The 19,734-nt window shown below is 50.7% G+C and overlaps 1 protein-coding gene and 1 long non-coding RNA gene across 3 annotated transcripts in view; one reads left to right on the top strand and one right to left on the bottom strand.

Moving 5' to 3' along the window:
• LOC123001885 (uncharacterized) overlaps positions 1–13,684 on the top strand; it is a 43,184-nt gene extending 29,500 nt beyond the window's left edge. The window contains exons 4-7 of the long non-coding RNA XR_008959972.1: positions 227–4,423; positions 6,437–6,638; positions 12,585–12,649; positions 13,506–13,684. This is a non-coding gene — a long non-coding RNA (uncharacterized LOC123001885). The remainder of the gene's footprint in view (positions 1–226; positions 4,424–6,436; positions 6,639–12,584; positions 12,650–13,505) is intronic.
• GGTA1 (glycoprotein alpha-galactosyltransferase 1 (inactive)) overlaps positions 1–17,937 on the bottom strand; it is a 55,859-nt gene extending 37,922 nt beyond the window's left edge. Inside the window, exon 1 of one of the 2 annotated variants that reach the window (XM_026513891.4) lies at positions 17,628–17,937. The gene's annotated coding sequence lies outside the window, so the exon portion shown is untranslated. Of the gene's footprint in view, positions 1–16,652; positions 17,348–17,627 lie in introns of those variants that run through there. The other variant, XM_026513892.4, reaches the window with a different exon arrangement.
• Between the last annotated feature and the right edge of the window lie 1,797 nt (positions 17,938–19,734).

Consider the following 19,734-nt stretch of genomic DNA (forward strand, 5'->3'; position numbering starts at 1 on the left):
CAGGCAGAGCTCTCTAGATTTCAGAAAACCTGGGCTATTATTGGACTCGGGGATAAGGCAGCTGGGGCCAGTGCTCCCCGTCCAGACCAGACAGCTGTCCTCCTTGGCAGGTGGCCAGTGCTGCGGGCCGAGCCTCAGGACACCCAGTGCCAGTCCTGGCACTGCTCCGATGGGCTATATGACCTTCCATAAGTTGCTGGCTATCTGATTTTTTTTTATCTTCCAGATATGGGGTGTGTACCAGATTCGATGCCAGTCAATCAAGAATCACGAAGCACCCAGTGTGTGCTTGGAGCTTCAAGGAATGCAGAAATTATACAGGCTCCCTAGGGAGCTTACATTCTAGTGGGGGAGGCAGGCCTGGAAGCAATGAACTATTACCTACAGTGGAAAGAAGGCAGTGCAAGTGGAGATGTTCTATTCTGGGGCTATAGAGGAAGGAGGAAGGAGGAAGGCTTCCTGCACAGGGTTGTGCGCCAGACTTCACAGAGGAAGGGGCTCCATTTGAACTGGGCTTTGGTGCATGGGGAAGACCATCCATGGGTTGAAGGACAAGCATGTGCAAATGCAGGGGGCTAGAATGGGAGCACCCCACCGAGCCCAGTGTGAGCTATGGAGCAAGGGGTCCAGTGCTGTCTCTCCCCACATCTCCTGCCTTGGAATCCAGAAGAGTCCCTGGAAACTGTATTTTTAACAAGCTCCCTAAGTGATTCCAACATGCAGGGATTAAGTGCTATGTGTTGAGAAAAAAAAATGGATGGGTACAAAAATGAACTTGACCTCAGAAAGTCCTTTCCTCGCTCAAGATGTCTTCTCTTCTTTAAAATAAAGGCACTGGGTCACCCTGGTGGTTTTCAAACAGTGTTCTAGAGAACCCCAGAATCTCCCAAAGCCCCTCAGGAACCACAGAGGGAAGATGGGGAGGCCGAGAGAGCAGGACCCTCAGCCCCCATCCCTGCTTCCTTAGATCGTCTCCCCTTTACCCGTCTGCTATCCTATGCTGTGCTTCTGTGTGCTATTTTGTTTGTAGTAAAGTTTCCTTGGCTACAAAGAACTTTTAAAACCACTGAATTGGATGATCATCCACGAATCCCCAAGGAGAAATTTTTAAATTCCTTAAAGGCAGCAGCCTACTTTTGTGGAGTATTCCTCAAACAAGTATGGACACCGCATGGGGCTGCTTACCAGCGTTATTCATTTTACCACTGTAATTTAAAATCGTTTGCTGCAGAGCAGAAATCAGTTGAGTGGAGGGGGAAGCGTGTGGATAGCAATGCAAAGGAATATTACATGACCTTTAAAAAAAAAACATTGTTTTTGAAGAACAGTTAATAAGATTGGAAATTAAATGAGAAAGCCAGATACCAAATTGCACATAGACTACAATCTCAACTCTGGATCAAATATATCAAAATTACCAGACAAGTATGGCGGGTCGTCAAAGAATTAAACATCCAATTCTATGATCCAGCAATCCTACTTCTGGGTATGTACCAAAAATAATTGTAAACAGGGACTTGAAGAGGTATTTGGGTTTGTTTTGTTTTGTTTTGTTTTTTATTTATTTATTTTTAAAGATTTTATTTATTTATTTATTTGAAAGAGTAAGCCCAAGCTGGGGGAGGACCAGAGGGAAGAGAAGCAGAGCCCCCCTGAGCAGGGAGCAGACATGGGGCTCGATCCCAGGGCTCTGATCATTAACTGAGCTGAAGGCAGATGCTTAACAGACTGAGCCACCCAGGCACCCCTTGAAGAGGAATTTGTGCACCAATGTCTCAGCAGCATTATTCACAAGAGCCAGAAAGGTAGAAACAGCTCAGATGTCCATTAATGAATGGATGGACTGGCAGAGTGTGGTATAGACATACAATGGAATATTATTCAGCCTTGGAAAGGAAGGAGGTTGTGACGTCTGCTTCAATAGGGATAAACCTTGAAAACATTATGCCCCTCGAGATAAGCCAGATGCCAAAGGACAAATACTGGATGATGCTACTCAGATGAGGTGCCTAGAGTAGTCCAATTATGGAGACAGAATGTAGAGTGGTGGTTGCCGGGGCTGGGGCGCGGAGGGAGTGGGTAGTTATTGCTTAACGAGTAGAGTTTCCATTTGGGAGGATGGAAATGTTCTAGAGATGGACGGTAGTGATGGTTGCACAATGATGTAAATGGATTTAATGCTACTGAATGGTTCACCCAAAAAGTGTTATAATGGTAAATTTTACATTATGTATATTTCACCAAGATTAAAAAAAAAAAAAAAAAGATACCGGCCAGAACTAGATTCACATGGTAATGACGGTGAATCGTGTGATGAGAGTGTGGGAGAGCCATCACTTTATTCTTTCCACGTCTCCGCATTTGCAGATGTTCTACAATGAGAACAAATTACTTTCAAAACTGGACAAAAAGCTATTTAATTAAATAAATCTGGTGGTTCTCTGACACTTTCCAAAAATGCATCATTGCCTTTTATGTGAATGGAAGCAATACTTTATGTACTTAATTAATAAAAGGAACCAAGTTCAAGAATGCCAACTCAAGTATACAGCAAGCCACTCAGTCAAACTAAACGACAGGCGGAGTGCTTCCCCCTTTTAAGACTAGTTGTTCTCACCTGTATTTAAATAAATCCAAATGAAAACAGAACCAGAATATAATCCCCTAATGAGCTTCCCAAGAAGCTGTCTGGCTTGGGAAAGCTCGAATGCATACGGAAGAGGGAAAGAATGTTACAGAAAAGTGGAGGACAGCCCCTTCAGGACATTAACGCAGCAGTCGGGAAAGTGACTTTACTGGTGAATTTCTATCCCTTCTGCTTCTTCTGGAAAACGTTCTTGGGCAGAAAGAACTACAAATCCAGAAGAGTCCTGCCATTTGTGTTCCCTGCAAATCCATTTCCTCTAACACCCCCCACTCCAAATAATGGTTGACCAAATATTTAAAGGATATTGGTTGCGAGGGCAGCTGGTGTGTCTACCTGCCAGGGTGCCCTCTATCCTAAGCCAACTGTGCCACCTTTCCTGGCTCCTAGGCCATGTGCATAGGATGAGGAGGCCAGGGTGACCCACAGCGGCTCCTCACTGGCCATGTGACCTCAGGCAGTGTCCTTACCAACCAAGGGGAAGAAAGGCCCCACCTTGCAGGGCTGTTGGGGGGGCTAAACGTAAAGTGTAAAGTGTCCCTGAGATGTTGGGCGCGTAGCAGGTGCTCACAAGCTTCTTCCTTTGTATCTTAAAGTTCACCGTTCAAGATCCATGTGTGTCTTGGTGGTGGATTGGAGCGTAGTGGTACCAAAGGCAGTTAATGCTGAGTGGTGGGTTTCAGGATTACGGTACAGCAGTGGGGTGAAGAGAGGATCCTTCAGACCCAGGGTTCAGAGGTGGCCCTAAAAGGCAGGGGAGGGGAGCCCAGCAGCCCCATGACTCCCAGCTCTGAGGTCCTACACTGGCCAGCAAAAAGCTCTTTCATAGGAGTCCATATGAAATCCTCAGAGCCGGAAGGTGGGCTCCATTTCATAGATGAAGAAACAGAGGCTATCTATCTTATTCAAGGTCACACAGTTAGGGAATAACCAGATATAGGGTTTTCTAAAACTCCTTTGGCATGAAGGCTTGGGGGTGGGGGTTCCTGATAATTCCAGCTCTGCCACTAACTCCTTTGTTCAGTTAGTTGTTTACCTCTTGCCTCTTTCTTTAAAAAAAAGTTTTCAAGAAAAGGCAGGGAGGGGACAGGAAGATTCTTTGAGGCCCTAAATTAGGTAACTTGCCAATCTCTGGTCTCTGGCGTCCTCATCTGTAAAATAAGGCACTTCCTGCCTCAAGACCTTTGTACATGCTCTTCTCTCTGTCTGGGGCACCTTTCCCTGCCCCCTCACACCCATGCACCTCCCCTTTCCTTTAGGCTTCGATGAAAATGTTATTCCCCAAGGGAAGTCTCCCCGTTATAGTCTTAATGTCCCTTGTAGCACCCTATTGTCTCCTTTGGGACACTGACCACTATATTTGGACACATAGGCATACACGCCTCGCCACGAGATGGAAGACTCATCTTCAATCAGCTGGCAGAGAGGTGACATTCAGTGGTCTTTGTTGTACATTGATTCGAAAAACGAGTTCTTCTCAGGGCTCTGATCTTCAGAAAGTACCCTCCCCCCCACCCACCACCACACTGTCCTCAGGTTCTCATCTACACAACTAGGGGAGGTGGACAGGGCACGTATTAGATTTCTGCCAGCTCACACATTCTGTAATTTTATCCCTTCAACCAACCAACCAACCCAACAACCGTCGTGAGTCCGGCGCACTGGACAAGTTCGGAGAACAGGTTCTTACGTTCTTGGGCCTCAGTTTCCCTATCTCCAGAACGAAGCATTCGGGTACAACCTTCTGGGCTTTTCCCACCGTCAACAATGGTAATTCCGGTAAGAAGGCTCCCTCCTCCCCTGCCTTTCCCCGGAAGCTATACCTCCGACCAGGCATACACACACAGGAAATGGGACATCCGGCTTGTTGCTCTCAAGCATGGCGGGACTAATGGGGAAACGACGAGTTTCTGAACTTTCTATTAAAGCCAAGACTCCATGCCCAAGACCTTTCTTCAACAGTGTGTGCGGAGGACACTGTTGGTGTCCGACTGGGCCTCCCCCGCCACCCCCACCCTGGTGCATTCGCAGGGGCTGCAGAGCCCAGAATGAGCAGATCAACGGTCTAAGGGATGTTCCCGTGACCGTTCGTTCTTCTGATGCCTTACTGAATCCCAGGACAGAGCAGAAGGCGGAGGGCTAGGGCCCCTGGGCTCTGGCCCACACCCCACGTGACCTCAGGGAAGCCCCCACCCCTCTCTGGGCCTGCGTTTCCCCATCTGTTGAGTGAGAGGACTGGATTTGGGGCTGTGCTGTCTCCCTGCTCACTGTGTTCGATTCCAGAAGGCCGTGCGGTGCCGTGATGAAGGGCGCCGTCTCCTCGCCCGTGTCTGAGTCCCCAAATCTCTCCTTTACCATGTGGCTCCGGGAAATGTTTTAATCTTTCTGTGCCTCAGTTTCCTCATTTGCAAAACTGGGGTTTCTGGCTGATGAAAACCCAGGGCTCCTGCAGAGGTCCACGGCAGCATCCGAAGTGAGAAAATGCCCAGTGAGCATGAGCTGTTTTATTATCACTCTGGTTTCTGGATCGCTTCCCCTTCTCACCTTGCCCAGAAGCCCTACCGGCCCTGCCAGCCACGTCCAGCCCCGTCCCTCAGAGAAAGTGAATCCGAATTTCAGGTGCAGCCATGCACAGCAGGAAAAGAGAACTGTAGGGCAAGCAGCAGAAAATCCTAGGACGCTTCCCCAAAGCAGACGGATTCAGGGGCCCGGCCGCCGCCCCAGAGAAGGCCTGCGGGCACACCCAGCTTCAGCAGCGGGGGGAGGGTCCCTGGCCCCCCTCGGCTTGCCCTGGCGAGGACGACTGTTTGGGAAGAAGATGGATGAGAAGCAGCCAAAGATGCCAGGTGTGGGGTTAGCTCTGTTCCTGTCTCTGTCCTGAATCACACGTAGAGAGGAGGCTGGACTCAGTCACACAGCCCCCGAGGAGCAGAGAACAGGGGACTCTCTCTGACAGAAGTGCTGGTCTCTCACCCCCAGGGACAGGGAGGTGGGGGCAGCAGCGCGGCCTCCCTTGGCTCCTCACAGGGACGGTCTGGAACCGGGCCCGGCCTCAGTTTCCTCACCGGCACAGCCAGGATATTCAAACACCTGCTTCTGCCGGCTGCTGTGGGAGGGAAGGGAGCCTTGGCTGATGGCCCCCAGGGCAGCGGCTCTCAGAGCGTGGCCTGCGCAGGCTGCTGTTTTCTCCCGCAGAAGGAGGCTGAGAAATTGGGAGTATATTCATTTTACTGTATTTTAACAAAATAGCATCCAAGAAGGATTACAAAGAGGAACAAAGAGGGACTGACTGTGCTTCCGCACTGTCCTAAGCCCTAAAGCTGGTACAAGAGACATGGGTCATGTCCTGCCTCCTGCAGCCGCCCCCATTTGGTTCCAGTGGGCTCTGTGTTCGAGGCAGAGTTTGGGCTCCTATCTTGCTGGAATGACTCCCCCATGCAGACCCGCCCTCCAGAGCCAAGAGCATTTCACCCAGTGGCAAATGCCATGGGCCTTGAAGTCTCGGCTGCCACTGAACAGGCAGGGCCTGGCTCTCTCAGCACGGCTGAGAAGGAACTGGTCATGGCTGCTCAAGGAAAGTCATTGGCACTCAGGGTTTAAAAAGCTGTCCGCAGGGGAAAAGAATAAAGCCGACCATCCTCAAAACCCATGCACGAGCTCCTACCCTTGACGATGCTCACTGGACAATCTCTGGCTGCACTGTGTGGAAGGGGTGTCTTTCTCAGGGACAGAGACTTTTTAATAGCTGCAGGGAATCTTAGGGGCTTCTGCTCAAATCTTTTTCTTTTGCAGATGAAGGAAGAGGCTCAAGGAAAGATGCTCTTTATAGCAGAGGCAGGATTCGAACCCTCGAAGGCTCCTTGACTTACTTGCATTCATTCGGTGGATCCTCGGTTACTGAGGGCCTACGACACAGATGCGCTCTTCTAAGCACTGGGGACGTGACAGTAAACCAGTCAAGTACTCTGTTCTCACAGAGCTCACATTCCCGTTGGTAAGCAAATCAAAACAATAATTATAATTAACAAATAATTAAGGACATAAGTTCGGGTGGCAGAAAGGGTCATAAAGCAAATAAAAGATATGAACATGGGGCTCCTGGGTGGCTCAGACAGGTAAGCATCTGACTCTTGATTTCTGCTCAAGTCCTGATCTCGGGGTTGTGGGACTGATCCCCTGAGTGGGGATCGTGCTCAGCATGGAGTCTGCTTGAGATTCTCTCTCTCTCCTTCTCCCTCTGCTCCTCCCCCCACCCCAGCTCATGCTCTCTCAGTCTGTCTCTCTCTCTTTCAAATAAATAAATCTTTAGGGGAAAAAAAAGACGTTAAAACATGTTTGAAACTGATGGTGGGGGCGGAGAGGTCTGTTTGGGGATCCTGTTTGCACTGGCCTTTCTCTGGGGTCTCCAGGGACCTCCCGAGCCAAGAGCAAGCTAAAGTTGGCTCCCATTGGCTTGTAACGGCCAACTGTTAAATTTTCAGGAATTTGGCAAGTGAGTTGTTAAACACAGCCATCATTAAAAGTTACATTGTATAACCTTACAATTAAATGAATTGTATTAAGAACAAAGGTAATCATCAAAACTCATCACTTCCTAATTGTTTTATTACATGATACACCCTTGAGGTTATTTTGAACCAACTGTATCCAGAGGCAAGTGCTAACTAACAGTATGCTCCCAATTCCTCAACTGGTGCCTTGAAACTGGTCATGGTGGAAATATTTATACTGTGGAAATTGGCAAACACCACGTATCAGAGCTTTTTCAATTCTGGAGGAGCTAGTCATAAAACATTTAGCAGCATGCCTGGGTGTCTAGATCTAACCCGGGCACTCTATGTCTGTGGGAGCCTGTGCTCTTCCTGCCAGAGGGTGTGGTGATGCAGCCCCGACTCTCTCGGGAATGGGGTCGGGGCAGCGCCTCCGGTCACGTGCCCTGAACTTTCTCTTCCTTTTTTAAAGCTTCCCCAGTGAGGAAGCCGGACTAGGATCTCTAAACGGATCTGTCTGTTCCCGCACAACAACTGGTCTCTTCCACGGTACTTATCAAGGGTCTGTCAGATGGTGATTCATTCATTAGTTTGTTTATTTAGTGTTGGTCAGTTAAGTCCTAAGGTAAGTATCTTGAGGAGGCACAAATTTAAAGGAACCCCTGCAGAGAATCTGTTTGTAGAAACCTGTGTGGTCGGCTTCTGAATTCTAGCTTTTCATATGTTGGGTTTCCTTCCTTTGAGGACACAACTGTTCTGGTAACAGCTGAGTGGAGTTACTGTTACTTCTACTGCCAGTAATGACAAGGGGAGTTTTCCAGCTCACAGCACCACGCCACTGGGCACACTTATCTCTACACTCCGCCCCAGTCCACTGTCCACCTGAGAATGTTGAGGCCCAGGGGTTCAAAAAGGTGACCAAGGCCAGGCTGCCCTTCTGAGAGTCCCCCCAGAAGCCTTCTCCCTCCTGCAGCCACAGCCCCGTGACTCTCTTTAGACCTGCAGGAACTCTGGTCGCTTTGGTGGGCTTTGTGGCTTCTCAGCCTCGTGTCAGGAATCCCCTCCAGCCACCAGAGCAGAAGGGGCCAGACACTCTCCTGTCCGCCTGTGTACCCCTGGAATGCAGGAGCGTCACCTAGGCCTGGCCCGTTAGCAGTTTTACATCCTGAGCAAGAGCGCGAAGGTTCGGATGCCCATGAAATGTTACAGCAGCCCCAGGGGCAGCAAGAGCTAGAATGAGCTCCTGGGCAAGACCCGGACTGTGTTGTCCATGGCCCGACCTCTACTGCGTCTGGTCTGCTTGGTTTTCCAGCCTCCTCAGGGATACTGTGAGCAGTAAAAGAAATCCTTCCAATGCATGCCTTTTCTGCTCTGTGAGCTAGAATGTCCATCAGTTGCTTACAACCATGATCTCTAACCGCTACACGTTCTCAGGTCCTACTCAGTATATTAACCCTAAACATTTACTGTGCACTTGCACGCCCACGAATGAATTCCTAAGCACTCAATTAAATTCGCACATAGGAATATTAATTTTCGGGGCACCTGGGTGGCTCAGTCGTTAAGCATCTGCCTTCAGCTCAGGTCATGATCCCAGGGTCCTGGGATCGAGCTCCGCATCGGGCTCCCTACTCTGCTGGGAGTCTGCTTCTTCCTCTCTCGCTCCCCCTGCTTGGGTTCCCTCTCTCGCTGGCTGTTTTTCCTCTGTCAAATAAATAAATAAAATCTTAAAAAAAAAAGAATATTAATTTGCCCTTCCTCTGCACAGCTCTGGCTAACATATGAAAACAGAATTTTCTATACAAAATACCACTGTATAGACAACCACAGATTTAGTCAACTGAGCACACCAAGACCCTGCCCCTGATTTTGAGAAGTGTTTTTGCCTTCCACCCAGAAGCTGGGCAAGTTCCTCTCGGGGACAGCTGGAGGGCCACTTGAGGACTCGTGGTTCCCTGAGGGAGGAGACAGGAGGGCAGCTGCTGTTCTGCATGCTGAAGCTGCCCAACGTCATCCCTCTGGGCAGCTGGCCCGCTGTCCCAGGCCTGCCTCCCTCTCCGTGCTCCTCTGGCCACCAAGGCTGAGTTCTGGAACAGCCAGCAGGATATCAGGATGATTGGTTCTTACAGCCTCTTCCCTCTGCCTAAACAACTCCCTCTTCACCCTCTAATTCCTGCGCGGCTCAGTTTACAGATCACTTCCTCAAGGAAGCCCTCCCTGACCACCTCCCCTGACAGGTTCCCCTGTGACACCCACCCTGTTCTTCTCCTTCATGGCTCTCACTGTGCAGTCGGTTTTTTAACGACTGTCTCCCAAGCCAAATCCCAACCTCCATGTGGGCCAAGTGAATGAATATATGGTGGCTCAGCGGCTGTTGAACGAATAGCTAATTTCAAAGCACGAGTCTCTGGAACAGGTGCATTTCCTAGAACCACAGTCCCTGGTGTCCAAACTGGCAAGTAGGGGCCACAAACCTGAACTCCCTCTGGGCACAAGAGCTGCTTCTCCCTTTTGGCTTTTAGTCTGAATGTTCATTGTCCAGGGGGGACTTGCTGTTTAACAGCAGGAGTTGCTCAGAGAGAAGTTTGCTAGATCACGGCCTCGGGCCATTTTGCTGACAGGGAAACTGAGGCCCCAACGGCTCCTCCCGCTGGTACAGGTGTGGCCAGATCAGCTCACTTTCAGCCCAGACTCTTTTCACTGTCCTGGCCCCAAGTGCTTCTGAAGACAAGAGCACCCATCCTGGGATGGAATTAAAAGCTTTCACCGAGAACTCACCACAAGACCTGGCCTCTCTCTCTCCCAGCCTCTTCCAGAGGCTGCCTTTCGCTCTCTCGGGTTGGTTTCTGTCTGAGCAGGACCACGTAGCAGCCGTGTCCTGCGCTGGACATGGATCTGTGCCCAGCACCCCTGACCCATCAGAACCATCTTCGCTCCCCCTGCCTGTACCCCACCAGGGTCTCCAAGCCACACTATGTTTGGAGTCGGGACTGGGCTTTCATGCCTCCCCTCTGCAGTTAGTTCTTGAGAGGCTTTGGCCAAAACTTTAAAACTCCATTCCCTTAGTCCCCCCCCTATAAAATGGGGGCCTAATTCCTAATTTGCTGCCCTCACAGGGCTTTTGTGATGCTCAAGCCAGATGGAAATATGATCTCACTCTGAACTGTCAACTAGAGTAGAGAACTCTAATAATAATAATAATAATTCTATAATTATTTTTCTGTTTTCCCCTGGGTTTTGCTGTCAACCCATAGCCAGCTGATCTCTTCCAGGTTCATTCCACCCAACCTCTCGGCACCATTCAACCCTCCTGACAACATCCTCCCGGAACCTTGCTCTGCCCCCGACTTGGCAAACCGTGCTCTCCCTGGGCTCTCTCCCACCCGCTCAGATCACTCACTCTCTGAGCTGGGACCTGGCCCAGGTGGCGGCACCACGCCCTCTCCTGCCAGTCACATCTGCCAAGCCCACGTGGCTTAAGAGAGAAGCCACAGGAAGCACCACCACCCAGCTCCCTTGTGAACGTTGGAGCAGGCTTTCCCCGGCGCACAAAAAAACGTGAGCACACAGCTCCACCTTCCACCAGCCATCACCACCTCTCCCTTATGAAACTCTACTTGGCAACAGAAATCAGCAGAGTGGCCGCCGGAGCGCGTGTCCTGGCAACTCCCCCAGCCGGCTCTGACGGCCTGCGGCCGAGGTCTGTGGCCTCCGTGCTGGGTTTGGACAAGCTGAGCTGAGCAGAACAGCTCTCTGGCTGGAGACTGAAATGACATATTTTTACTTCCTCTTTTTCGAACAGAAAGGCCTTTTAGAATTCTTGGTTAAATATGTAAAATGACGCCCCCTTTGCCTTCAGTACACGGACCCCATCTACATCACTCTGGCTTCCCCAACCGACCCAGCTGGCCTCCCTCTCCCAGGAGCCAAGATAAAGCTCCTGGGAGCAGACCCTTCAGCCCCGGCCGAGAAGTGAGGTGCTTTGCTCCAGGCCTGACAGCCAGTAAGGACGCAAACTCAGGCAGCGGGCCTCCAGGGACCCCACAGCACCACCGGCGTGGGTCAGTAAAGTGTGCTCTGGGCGAGTGCAGTTATCCTCTGGCTCCTACAGCTCAGAGTCCAGGAAGACAGAAATGACGACAGGTGCCAGAACGTAACTGCAGGATGCCCGGGGTGGCTGGAAGGCAGGACGAAGAAACTGACTTCACAGAGAGGATGATGCTGAAGCTGGGTCATGAAGCATGAGTGGGGAGTCTGCAGGTGGATTTGGGAAGGAAGGGAAGAGGGCGTTCCAAGCAGAGGGGACAGCATGGGAGAAAGCCCAGAGCCATCAAACCAGGAGAGGGTTTCAGGAATTGCAGTAGTTTTGAGGCTGGAGCAGAAATTCTGGGGGTGGGTTGATGAGAATAAAGAGTGGCTCAGAGGGCAGCTCATGCAGGACCTTGGAGGTCCCGTAAAGAACACGGGCCTTACCCTGAGGGCAGAGTGGAGCCTGGGAAAGATCAAAACCCCAGTCGGTGTAGTGTCTGGCAAGGCATGGGCTGCAGTGACAAGATGTACTAGAGGACATGAGCTTGGGCCAGAGAACAGGGAGCCTGCATGGCAGGGGTCTGGGCGGGAGAGAGCTCCACGGAAGGACAGGACGACAAAGGCAGGACTGCCTGCCTGCACGGGTCATACACTTAGTTCCGGGCGAGACTCCCAGACAGAGGGACCGTGTGTTGCAAAGCTACAGTGACTTGAAAGCTCACTGCCCTGCCTGAGGACAGGGCAACTGTACCAAAGAGTAGACTGTGTGATGGGGATTCGTTCAGAGAGATAAACAAATCAATGGAGACTTGTATCAGGGAGTTATTAACAAATACACGTGGCCAACTGGATTCCTGTTCCCAAGCATCATTCCCTGCCAAAAAGCAGAGTTACAGACATACCCTCAAGATACCGCGGGTTCAATTCCCAACTACGCAATAAAGCAAATACAGCAACCAAGCAAATGGAATGAATTTTTTGGCTTTTTCGTGCCTATAAAAGTTATGTTTATGCCACACTGTAGTCTATTAAGTGCATTACGTCTAAAAATACGGTGTACATGTCTTAATTAAAAAATTCTTTGTTGCTAAAAAAAAAAAAATGCTAGCCAGTATCTGAGCTTTTAGCAAGTTGGAATTTTTTTTGCTGGTGGAGGGTCTTGCCTTGATGTTGACGGCTACTGATCAGGGTAACTGGTTGGTGCAGGTCAGGTGGCTCTAGCAATTTCTTAAAACAAGACCACAGTGAAGTTTGCTGCTGACTCTTCCTTTCATGAATGATTTCTCTATGTCACGAAATGCTGTTTGATAGCATTTTACCACATTAGAACTTCTTTTAAAATTGGAGTCAGGCCTCTTAGATTCTGCCACTGCTTTATCAGCTCCGTTGATGTAATTCTAAATCCTTTGTTGTCATTTCAGCTGTCTGCACAGCATCTCCACCAGGAGTAGATTCCATCTCAAGAAACCACTTTCTTTGCAGATCCGTAAGTACCTCCTTGTGCACTAAAGTTCTTTTTTTTTTTTTAAGATTTTATTTATTTATGTGACAGAGAGACAGCCAGTGAGAGAGGGAACACAAGCAGGGGGAGTGGGAGAGGAAGAAGCAGGCTCCCAGCGGAGGAGCCCGATGTGGGGCTCGATCCCAAGACCCTAGGATCACGCCCTGAGCCGAAGGCAGACGCTTAACGACTGAGCCACCCAGGCGCCCCTCATCCACTAAAGTTCTATTGTGAGATTGCAGCAATTCAAATCCAGTAGTCATGAAAGAGTCTGTTGAAAAAATGAAGATTTTCCAAGAATTGCCAAAATGTGCCACAGAGACAAACTGAGCAAATGCTGTTGCAAAAAATGGTACGGATGGGGCACCTGGGTAATTCGGTTGGTTAAGCATCTGACTCTTGATATCGGCTCAGGTCATGATCTCAGAGTCCTGAGATCGAGCCCTGCCTTGCACTCTAAGCTGGGTGTAAAGCCTGGTTGGGATTCTCTCTTTCCCTCTCCCTCTGCCCCTCCCCCATTACACACACGCACACTCTCTCTCTCTCAAATAAATAAATCTTAAAGGAAAAAAAGGGTCAGTTAAGTATCTACCTTCAACTCAGGTCATGATCTCAGGGTCCTGGAATGGAGCGGTGTGTCGGGCTCCGTGCTCAGGGGGGAGTTTGCTTGTCCCACTGCCCCTCCCCCTTCCCATGCCTGTATATCCATCCATCTGTCCTACTGACTTTGGGCCTGGTGGCATCACTGGCTTTGACCAACAGAATGTGGGTAGAAGGGACAGTGTTGCCCGTTCAGTGTTCAGGCTTTATGAGGCATCACATCATTCCTTTCTTCCTCTAGCTCTAACCATGAAAATAACACCTACCAGATAGAGGCAGCTCTTTCAGCCTTCGTCCTGCAGCGAGAAGATGCGTGGAGCAGGTCTGGTTGGCTGGCACCTGGTGCTCAGCTGCAAGACCATATAGCCACCTGCTCTGCAGCCAGCATGTAAGGCGACCCATAAACTTCTGTGGTCATAAGCTATGACTGGGGGCTGTTTGTTATGCAGCAGAGCTGCAGCAGAAGCTAACTGATACACACTACCTATTTGAGACGAGACGGGAGCAGGTGGTGAAGAACCTTCCATGTCACGAAGGTGGTGCACATGGAGGGTCAACAGAGAATTCTGTAGTTGATAAGCTTTCTCCCCTTCATTCACTCACATCCAGTCTCAGGGGTGGAGACATCCATCCTTCTTTCAAAGCCAGCCTCTCCTGTTCCCTCCCACTCCTCTAGCACCTTGCTCTATGGGCCATCCTTCCCTCTCCTGGACTGAGTCCTTCCCCTGAGCCTCCGTCTCCCTTGTCCTTTCTCTCCTAAAATCCTTTCCTTCACCCTGTCTTTGTACAGCTGTAGCTCAATCTCCCTCTGGCCTTTTCAAACAAATCTCTTGCAAGAGCTGCCCATACTCACCACCTCTGCTTCTTTCTCTCTCATGTCTCGGCAATCTAACTTGCCTGCCCTCCATTCCGCCAAAGCTACTCCCAGCAGATTTCAGTCATCTCCTAACCGCCCAGTGTACTTTCCCGTCCTTATCTTCCCAGACTGCTCCACACCATTTAGCGTGGAACCAAATACATTATCCCTGCCCTTGACCCAAATGTTCCTCTTCATGTATTCTCTCAGTGGTGCCATCATTCATCCAGTGACCCATGACAGAAAGCCCATATGAGACTATGAGTTGTGTTCCAGTCTTGTCAAGTCTGTAGTGTCATTGAGACATCCAAGAAGAAATGCCCAATGGGCAGTTAAACATGTGAATCGGGGACCCAAAACAGAGATGTGAACTGGAGATAAAAATGACTGTCCGGGAGGCAGGATTTAAAGCCATAAGCATGGACGAGCTTGCCTAGTTTATAGAGTACAAGTACCAGGTCTTAAATCTCAGGTGATACACGGAGAGCTCACCTGAGCCCAGAAATTCCTCCTCCCAAGGTCACAATTCCAACTACTGGCCTCCAAACTACCATCTTATTCCATATTCTGCCACCTGTTCATGCTATCTCCTCCAACAACCCTTAAAATTCCATTGTAAAAATAGAAGGTAGAGATACCATCACCCAGCCACTAAAATAGCTAAAATCAAAACAAATGACGACACCAAACATGGTCAAGGGTGGGGAGTAATCACAAGCTTCCTACATTTCTGTAGGAGGGTAAAATGGTATATACCCCGTGACCCAGTGGTTTCATTCCCACTTAAAAACAAACATCCACAAAAGAATTCTTCAAGAAATAAGAGCTCGAACTGGAAATAACCCCAAACGTGCATCAAAAAGAGAATAAATAAGCAAACCGTGGTCTATCCATCCAATGGAACAAATACGACTCAGCAATAAAAAGGAACAAGGACCCATATATGCAGCGATACAGGTGAACTTGCGAACCACTATGTCAAGTGAAATAAACCTGAGATATACGGTAGGAGTCCCTTTATGTGAAGCCCAAGAGCAGGCAAAATTAATCAATGGTAATAAAATCAGAAAAATGGTTGCCTGCAAGGACAGAAGGAAAATTGGTTGGACGTGGGAACTTTCTAGGACGATGCAAATATTTACATCTTGTTTTGGGTGGTAGTTACACAGCTGTAAACAGCTGTCGAGACACGTTTGAACTGAACACTTTAGATCTGTGGATGCTATTGTATGTAGATTACACTTTAATTAAAAATTAGAAAAATAAATATTTTTAAGTATCTACAAAAAAACCTCTAAACTAAAAAAGAAAGTACATTGCAGAAAACACACTGTTCAAACACGATTACATTTATAGTAGGAATGCCCCCCCATGAATGCCCAGTCTCCCACTTCATGCTGCCCCCCTTTCAGCCATTCTCCCCTCACCCTTGCTCCCATCGTAATGACATCTGTCCATTAGCCATTTTTTAGCCATCATGAGAAATCACGTAATGTAAAGAGCACATGCCTTAGAGTCAGAGCTGCATTCCAATCCCAGCCTCGAGTTAAAAGCTGAGTGCCCCGGGGGTGAGCTGCTTGGCCTCTCTGAACTCCCTACTCTGTCCCGCCAGCTAAGATGGGGGCGGCAGGCTGACTAGCTCTTGTTGAACCTCTTTCTTTTTTATCTCAGCCTGTGAAACCAACTCTCATGTGAAGGTCCCATAAAAGTCCTAAAAAAATCTCGGACAATGTGATTCTTGGCTTCTTCCCCTGGAAGGAGAAGGTGGACCTGAGGCGTTGGAGTTAGGGTCGAGGTGAGCTGGGCCTAACAGCTGGAGGAACAGCCGCTCAGAGCCATGAGGCCCAGGGCAAAGGGCTCCGGGCCCATGACTCAGAGGAGACAGGTTTTCTGGCAAGGTCTGGCAGCCAGAGGATCTTAGACTAATCACTTTGCATACCTCTTGACTCAGTTTCTCCACTGAAAATGACCAAATCAGACTGGATCTGAGGAATGTGGTATTAAAAACAGCCCCTGGGGGTTCCCAAAATATAGGAGAGATAAAGGGTTCTAGAAGGGAACTTGTTCTGTCTGAAAGAAGGAAGGGAGGGGTCAGAGCCCTGCCCTGGAGGCTCTCCTCCCCCACTATGGTGGCTCCGCAGCCAGGATCCCAAGACTCCCAGGCACACAGTTTGAAATCTCATGGACCAGGTAAACCCTAGCTCTGCTTTCTTCATTGAGTATCTGCCACTTGTAACAGTAACTGAGATCTGCATGTTCCCCCCCATATGGTAGGCGAGGTTCGGTAAACCCAGAAGTAACTTGGGACAAGATAGAAAGTACTTGCTTCGTGTAGCCGAAGAGGCACAGAAGTGCAACAGAATAACCATGTCCCCACCCCCCAGGCGCTAGCCCCTCCACACTGGCACTGTCTTAGAGCAGCGCCCCATTTCATAGTTGCAGAAACTGAGGCTTCCCCTGGGCAAGTGTCTCCCAGCGAAGAAGCAGAGAGGCCTGGGCTCCCCAGGGCATCCGCTGCCTCCTGAGACATACCTATTTCCAGGTAAATGGAGGAGACAACGAGGCTTGTGCAGGAGGCAGAAGGCGTGCAAACGACAAGCAAAGCCGCAAAAGCAGCCGCCCGGGTCTCCGTTCCTTCCTGGGCGGCGCGGTGGAGGGGGGGGGGGGGGGCGTTGACACTCTCCTCGCCTTCCTACTCCTTCCCGCCTGCCAGCGGGAAGATTGGGAAATCTCAATTCGTCCTGATTTCTCTCCTCGAGTGCTGACAATTTTTTCCACTTTACTGTTTTTTGGATGCCTTTCAAGAGTTTGTGCAATCATTCTGTTTAGCTGTTTTTCTGCCATTTTCAAAGGCGGGGTGGTGTCCCTTTAGAGCAGGAACGGGGTGGTTTGTAAAGTCGAAAGGACCCTGTCTCCTCCCTTCAGCCCAGTGCAGCAGGCCCTTTGCTGCCAAAGTTACAAATGTTTGAAACTTTCCCCACGCCTGGTGTTTGGCTCGGTCCTCCCTCTCCGACCACTCCCCCTCTGTGCTCCTGCTTTCAGGGGCTCATGCGCCCCTCTCTTTACCTTCCCAGGCTCCCCCTTCCCAGGGGCATCCTCTTCCCGTCCTGTCCGGGGCGAGAGCCATCCTGTGTCCTGCCCCACAGGAGGGGACAGACCCCTCACTCCTTTCGAGATTCCTCGGGGACGGGGGTCCTACCCCGTGCCCCCCGGGCCTCTTCTCTCCCGCCCCCATCCCACGGACCTGGTGGGGAGAACCCCGCCGCAGCCCCTCCGGCGAGCCTGGAGGCTGGGCAGAGGCAGCGGCAGGGACAGGATAGGGACAGGGACTGGGGCAGAGAGATAGTGACAAGAACAAAAGCGAGGACACAGGCAGGGCAGAAACAGGGCAGGGCCGGAGCAGTAGCCCGCTCCTCATCCCCGCCGCCCCCACGCCACGCCCGCAGCCCCCCGGGCCGGGCCCAGCTCCGGCCTCCGGGGGCTCGGGCGGCGCCCCGCGAGACCCACCTGATCCGCAGAGTCCGGGCGCACCGGGCACTGGACCGCGCCTCGGTCCCCGGCCCGGCGGCGCCCTCGGCCGCCCGCACTTGTCGCCGCGCCGCCTCTGCCCGAGCCCCGCGGGGCGTGCCGGGGCGGGGTGTGCAGCCTGCGCTCCGGCCGACGGGCCGCGGGGCGCTGCTCCCGGAGGGTGGGCGGCGGGCTGCGGGCAGCTGCGCGCGGGAGCGGGCGAGCGCTAGACAGCGGCGGCGCTCCCCGCTCTGCGCCGCCCGCGGCTGTGTGCGCAGAGCCGGGCCCGCCCCGGACACAGGCGGCCGGGAGGCCGGCCGCGCGAGCGCGTGTGTGCGGGTGCGTGTGTCTGCCGGCGGGGAGGCGGAGGGGGTGTCTGTTTCATTTTCACTCAGGCAGAAAAAAGCCTGCAACCAGCAAAAAAAGAAAAGAAAATCCCTGGTGACGGTGGCTGGGCCTCTTTGCTGTCTCGGGCTGCATGTGGTGGGGGGGGGGGGGGCGGGAGCTTCGGGTGGGGTGGGGTCTGTCACCCTGTACTGCGGGGAGGGGCCTCGGTGCCCTGGCGCGCCGCCAAACACTGGGGAAGCCGAGAGCCTGGGAGGTCTGATCCACCATTTGTTTCCTGGGGAAGGAAGAGTGCAGATGGAGACAGCGACAGGCGGGCGGGCTGGAGCCTTCGCGGCTCTTGCCGGAGCCCCCCAAGTCTTGAGCTCCGGAAGGGGGGGGCTGGTCACTGGGCACCTGGCGCGGGTCCTGCCTGTGCACGTTCACAGACTCCAGCCCAAGTTTCTCAAAACGCCCCCCACACCCCCTGGGGTTCTCCACTGGAATTATTTGAAAGGGAACCCCCCAAAAATCTATTTGAGAGTTTGTGCTTCTGCGCCCTGTACGACAGCGGTTCACTTCTGTTGAGTTGATGTAGGCACATCCGGCTGCTCCGGCTTAGCTTGCCCTGCACTGATGAAGACGAGAGGCATTCTACTCCCACTCACGACCACGTATTTTGTGGGTGGAAAGTCAAAACTCCCTTTTGCTAGGGTCATTTGCCATTGAACATCAATTTGAGAGACTGAGAAATCAGCTTCTTAAATATTTGAATGCATTGAAAGTATACTTTGATGCCAGGAAAGTGGCACAAGCCTGAGTGTAAGGTATAATTGTAATTGTTTCTTGCTAATGAGAAAGGAACAGAGAGGCCTGGCTGAATACTTGAAGGATGCACAGAGGCTGTCAGTGGGCCAGGTGGGGTCTTGGAGCTTGGGAGAATGAAGTTTCCGGATGGGTCTGATGTGGGAAACAAAGGCAGAAGGAAATGCAGATAAGATTAAATGTCCTTATAACCTGCAGCCCGTTGACAAGTACTTGAGACAGGCGGAATATAACCTTCCTCCAGGAAGCTCCCAACTGTCTTAACGTTAATGACTTGCTAGAGGGAAAAACAACCTTAGCTCGACGAAAGCAAGGCCTCCGTGTCCTGTGAGTCTTCTTTGACATAGGAAAATCCTTTTGGAACTTCCCTTATCTTTACTGCCTCCAACCGCGAAGTATATAATCAGTTGCTCCTCACTATCCCAGGGCAGCAGCTCTTTCTGCCCATGGGTTCTGTCTCTGCACTTTAATAAAACCATCTTTTTGCACCAAAGACATCTCAAGAATTCTTTCTTGGCCGTCGGCTCTGGACCTCACCAGCACCAGCCCTCCAAAAGCTACAACAGGTCCAGTGGAGTAAAATGGTGGGAGAATTGAATCATCAGCCCCACACAGCAGCTCAGGAATGAAGAGCTCCATGGCAATCAGCACAATGGGTCCTTTGCTAGAGCATAAATTGGGCCATTATTGTCTTTGGTGAACACACTTGCAGTCAGTAGTAAGTATCACCATAAATATACAATGAGCGATGTAATACTAAGTGCATTATTTCCCATTTTTCATTATTGCATTGGAGAATGCGTTGTTTAAGTAGCTCGGCCCATCAAACTGGATTATAAATGAGTTGGGGTTTTTTTGTTTTCTTTTTTTTAAGAAAACAATGAAGGTAACAATGACAGTGGTTCAAGTATGGCTCATCGCGATCAAAGTCAAAAGACAATGACACCGGAAACATAAA

Source organism: Ursus arctos, unplaced genomic scaffold, assembly GCF_023065955.2.
Source record: "Ursus arctos isolate Adak ecotype North America unplaced genomic scaffold, UrsArc2.0 scaffold_18, whole genome shotgun sequence".
Taxonomy (NCBI): domain Eukaryota; kingdom Metazoa; phylum Chordata; class Mammalia; order Carnivora; family Ursidae; genus Ursus; species Ursus arctos.